This window comes from Lepus europaeus, chromosome 2, assembly GCF_033115175.1.
Source record: "Lepus europaeus isolate LE1 chromosome 2, mLepTim1.pri, whole genome shotgun sequence".
Classification (NCBI taxonomy): Eukaryota; Metazoa; Chordata; class Mammalia; order Lagomorpha; family Leporidae; genus Lepus; species Lepus europaeus.
The window spans coordinates 29,371,206-29,377,057 of record NC_084828.1 but is presented as its reverse complement, the minus strand read 5'-3'; positions in this window follow the sequence as shown (position 1 = coordinate 29,377,057).

The following is a 5,852-nucleotide window of genomic DNA, read 5'->3' as shown; positions in this document are numbered from 1 at the left end:
AGAGAACTGGCTGGCGGGCCGGCGGGAGAGCGCGCGCACGAGCGAGCGCGGTCCTGAGGCGGCGCGCGGGGGGCTCGCGGCCCGGAAGAGGGGAGGGGCGATGACCCGGGAAAGGGTTGGCGCCGCGTGGGACCGGCTTGCGCGCCTCGCGGGAGGGGTGGGGGAGGAGCAAGGGGCGGGGCTTAGCCGCGAGCCCGCCCGGAGCCGCGGGCCGCGCGCGAGGTACCTTCGGCGCTGACACGCGCCGCGCGCCGACCCTCGACTCGAGGTCCTCTGCGCCGGTGGTTTCCCTTTACGCCAGAGAGCGGCGCTGCGGGCCCCATGGCCCTCGCGCGGCTGCCCCACCTGCTGCAGCACCCTCCAGCACTTCAGGGGGTCGCGAGGGCCGTACCCCCCTAGGTTGCCTCTGCTCCCGCCCTATGGGCTCTCCTTGGCGCGCTGCGTCCGGAAACCTCGGGCCGGGAGGGCGAGTTCTAGACCTGGGCTCCAGACCTGGGGCTTCGCAGCGAGACACGGACCAGACGGGAAGGGGAAGGAGCCCTAGCCTTCGTGCTGTGGTAATTACCGCCGCGTCCACCGTGCAGTCGCCCGCCTGTGTTTTAGGTAGTTGGTTCAGAACTCTTCGTTGCGCCCGTCCCTGGCTGCCGGCGCTCCCTCAGAGCGGGGACTGCCTCCCGTGGCGGGCTGTTTCCCCACCTGGCGCTGGCTACCAAGTCTTGCACAGAGGAGAGGCTCCGGGGATGGCAGCCGAGTGAATGAAGCCTTGAGTCCGGGCGTTCTATTTCTGAAACACTTCCACTCAAGGACTTCCCAGATGTAAAGCTTAATCCTTGAGCAGATACAAATATGGAACAGGACCATTAACTTTGTGGGGAAAAGAAAGAACAGCTTCCCAGCCTTTTATATTGAATTGGCACCATGGTATTAGTTTTATGAAAGCACTTTAATGCATTAATCATCGGATTGGCACCTTGATCTTGAACTCTGGCTTCCAGAACCGTGTTCGTTGTTTAAGCCAGACTATGGTATTCAGTTAATTACAAAATATCTCTACTTTTTAATTGAAGAAAGGCTCTAAAATGTGTTGTAAATTATTGAAAAGCTAATTATTCAAGTTGCATATTGGCCACATTCCTTACTGCCCATGTGACCTGAAAAGTTTTATGAATGTTCTACATTTTTATTACTGACGGTGCTATAGCTTATTGTCAGTTCAAGACAGTTTTTGTCTAACAGTTATAAACATACAATCTCCAAACCAGTACAATAAATATTTGTAAAATTGAAAAAAAAAATACTAGGGATAGGGCTACTTGCTGGACAATTTAAAGAAAAATACTGATATTTATGTCTTGGACTATTCTTGGAGATGAGAGGGTGTTTTCATTTTCAACGCATAATTATCTGGTTGAAGTTTCACTCTGCAGCTTTATAAATACTCTTCATTTCTCCAGAAATGTCTATACTTGGAATTAATATTTTGTGTAATATTTATAAATCACTGACTCTCAGATCCAGTGTTTGAAGTGTCATATTAAACACAGGCAAGAAATTGAAACCTAAATTCAAAGGAATGTGAAAAATTTTGTTAGGTGGTACTTGTGAAACACATACTATACATAACAAAAAATATATCTTGGCTGGCGCCCTGGCTTAACAGGCTAATCCTCTGCCTTGTGGCGCCGGCACACCGGGTTCTAGTCCCGCTCAGGGCGCCGGATTCTATCCCAGTTGCCTCTCTTCCAGGCCAGCTCTCTGCTATGGCCCGGGAAGGCAGTGGAGGATGGCCCAAGTCCTTGGGCCCTGCACCCGCATGGGAGACCAGGAGAAGCACCTGGCTCCTGGCTTCCGATCAGCAGGATGCGCCGGCCGTAGCAGCCATTGGAGGGTGAACCAACAACAGCAAAAAGGAAGACCTTTCTCTCTGTCTCTCTCTCTCACTATCCACTCTGCCTGTCAAAAAAAAAAAAAAAAAAAAGAACATTTAAAAAAATATATATATCTTTACCACTTCTCATTTCCCTCTCATCCACTTTGTCTCACACACAATAGCTGTGTTTATGCCTCTTTCCTTACTCTTCTTCAGGCATGACTGTGTGCTTCAGATCTTTTGTCCCAGCTCTTTTCTCCTAAACTGGAATCAGAAAATCCTGAAAGAATTGGTATAGCAAGGCAGTCCTCCTCTTCAGTGGTAGGGAGATGGGAGCTGCTATGGACTGATGTGTTCCCCCAAATTCATATGTTGAACACAAAATCACCAATATGATGGATATGAGACCTTTCGAAGGTGATGAATAGTGACGGTGTGCCTCATGAATGAGATTACCCCCCTTATAAGAGACAGGAGAGAAATGATCACTCTTTCTGCTCTGCCAAGTGAGGATACAAGAAGACAGACAACAAATTTGGAAGCCTCACCAGCCGTGGGATCTGCAGATACCTTGGTTTTGAACTTTGAGGCTCCAGAACTGTAAGGAATATTTCTGTTGTTTAAGCTGCCCGGTCTATAGTATTCTGTTACCAGTCCAGACAGGAACATTACTGATATAACTACATATTAACATGTATTTCTCTTTTAAGCTTTTAATGTCCACTAACATTGTGTGTTAATGGGTAGAGTTTCCTTTCGGCATAAGTGTTGTTGTTCTTTTTTTAATAAACCACTCTGATAGGCCTGGGACTTTACACATCCCATGGTTATATCCCTAAGTCACAGAGAACATGACTCACACTCAACCAACAAAATCTGTAAATAGCTTTCAGGATCTTATTTCTACTAAATAACTGTAGAACTCTTTAGAATCTGTTATTCCTGTGAGCTTGAGTAGTTCAGTATTAAAAAAAAAAGAACTGTCTCAGATACCATCTTCTCAATCTACTTGTCAAGTTTGAATCTGACTACAAAACAATCACTTTTATAGTGGACAGAGAGGGTTCTTTAATGTTATGTAATGTCAGAGAAAAGAGCAGATGTTGGCAATTGGAAGTCCAGCGAGTGGGATCTCAGGGCCTGTGATGCCAGCATCTCATATGAACACTGATTTGAACCAGCTCCCTTCTAATGCATCTGGGAAACCAGTGGAAAATGGCCCAAATACTTGGGCACCTGCCACCCATGTAGGAGACTCAGTTGGAGTTCTAGGCTCCTGACTTCAGTCTAGCCCAGCTCCAGCCATTGCTGGCCACTTGCAGAGTAAACTAGCAGATGGAAGACTCTCTCTCTCTCTCTCTCTCTCTCTTTCTCTCTCTGTCTCTCTCACCATCCCCCTCTTTCTGTCCCTCTCTTTCCTTCTCTATCCCCATCTGTCTGTAACACTGCCTTCCAAATAAATCCTTAAAAAATATATGAACCTAAAGAAAATTTGAAATCTTCATTATTTTTTCAATTAGATCATGCAGCAAAGCTGACTTCCAAAAGTCAGAACACAAACTGTTTTGATGAATGAGGCAATGGAAATTGGGCATACCGACCTCTTATTTTGAGTTACATTAACTATTGAAACTTTCATGCCCTGAGTGCATCCTGAACATTATCAAATTTTTCCAGAAGAAAATGTTTCTATCAAACTTCTCAAATTCTTTATTGGCAACTTGCAAGAATTTGTGTGAATTAGGTTAGGATAATGTATAGGCTAAAGTGCTTAAGTAGGCTATACACTTTGGATTCAGGTGTAGCTTCATCTTAGGAACACCTGGTGTAGGGGCCAGCGCTATAGCATCTCATATGAGCACTGATTCTAGTCCTGGGTGCTCCACTTCTGATCCAGCTACCTGCTAATGTGCCTGGGAAAGCAGTGGGGGATGGCCCAAGTCCTTGAGCCCCTGCACCCATGGGAAACCCAGAAGAAGCTCCTGGCTTTGTCCTGGTCCAGCCCCAGTTGTTGTAGCCATTTGGGGAGTGAACCAGCAGATGGAAAATCTCTCTCTCTCCATCTATCCTTCTCTAACTCTGCCTCTCAAATAAATAAATGATTTTCTTTTAAAGAAAAGTCCCTGGTATAAAATTCTCTACTTGGCAGGAGAGGTGCCATTGTTGTTGGGTTCCTTTGGCAGTACTTCTGTTCTCCACACCAGCAGAGAAACTGACTTATAGTAGTGAATAAGACCTAGGCTTCTATGTTTATTTAGTATACAAAATTAATAATATAGGTATATTCAGTTAGCAAAAGATATAGAAATAATTGCTTTTTATAGAAATAACTGCTTGAAGTATAACTATTAATCAGGGTCCTTCAGAAGAACTATCTCTCTCTCTCTCTCTCTACTTGTTCTTTCTCTCTCTGTCTCCAGTTGACCTTGCTTTTTTTTTTTTTTTTAAGATTTATTTATTTTGGAAGTAAGAGTTACAGAGAGAGAAAGATCTTCCTACCTACTGATTCACTCCCCAGATGACTGCAACAGCCAGTGATGGGCCAGGCTGAAGCCAGGAGCCAGGAGCTTCCTCTCGGTCTCCCATGTGGGTACAAGAGCCTAAGCCCTTGGGTCATCTTCTGCTGCTTTCCCAGGCAAGGAGCTGGATTGGAAGTAGAGCAGCCACGATATGAACTGGCACCCGTATGGGATGCCAGGCACCTCAGGTGGCAGCTTTACCTGGTATGCCATAATTCTGCCCTTCCGGTTGATCTTAAGCAATTGTGGGAACTGGAAAGTATGAAACTTGTGGTGCTAGTAGGCTGGATGTTCAGGCAAGAGTTCATGTAATCTTGAACTGCTCGGCGCCGTCCTCGTCCAGCAAGAGACAGAGACCGAACACTTTGCACGGGGTTCCTTTATTGCTCGGCAAGCAGGAGATCCAGCTTCGATCTCTTCTGGGCAGGAACTACTCGCACATCCGGTGGTCGGGGCATATATACGCAGTACACGTCACGAATCATATGATTACAAGGCTGTGTCAGGATAGGACAGCTCAGGGGTAGCGCGGGAAACTTTGCCGGGGAAGAAGAACCCGGAAGCAGGAAATGAGCGCCATCTTAGCGCTGCGGTTCCTCGGGTTTGGTCCCCTACATCTCCCTCCTTTTTATTTTCCGCAAATCAGCCTCCGACGGCCGTGGCGGCCGGGATATCAGCGACCGGACAGAGAGCAGAGGTGCATGCCCAGTGTGCCGGTGGGCATATTGTGATACACCAAAGGTTCGGCCGCAACCCTTGGCCTCACTTTTGCCCTTAGTTTCCCTTTTTCTGGGACGGGTTGGGACCACCCCCGTATGCACATGCATATACTCTCCCGAGGCCCCCGGAACCTCCGGGTGAACGCTCGCTGCGGTATCCTTGATCTCGCATGCCTCGGTCTTTTACTCCCGGTCGGAGGACGGGGTTATGCCCAATTGGGGAGAAGACTAGGGACCAAACAATACGAGGAAGGCGGGAGTACAATGCGTCAGGAGGGGCGGGCTAGTCTTCGGTGGGGGCACGGTCATAGGTCATTCTGGCGAGCTTGGTCCTGAGGACCTCCACCATCAGAGACATATATGGGTGCCCCCACTCCCCAACAGACGACAGAAGGGCTGGAGTGGGCGGGGCAAGGGGCCTGAACAAAAGGTCCCGAATCGAGAAAGACAGGCCGCAATGCCGGTGAAGGCAACAGCGACGCAGTAAAATAAGTGCGGTTTTGATAGGTGCATGTAGAGAATGACTTGTAACAAGAACTACGTACGGACGCGAGAAAGGAGGAGGAGCATGGGCATGGCGGTGGGGGACCACTCGAGGGATGGGGGCGAGGCTTGGGAATGGCCACGCAACCCCAGGATACCTTATAAACGGTTTTGTCCCCACAGTCAGTCGAGCTCAAGGGGTGTATGCCTCGTAGGCTGTCTGCAGAGACTGGGCAGCTACAGGGATTATTGCGGTACTGC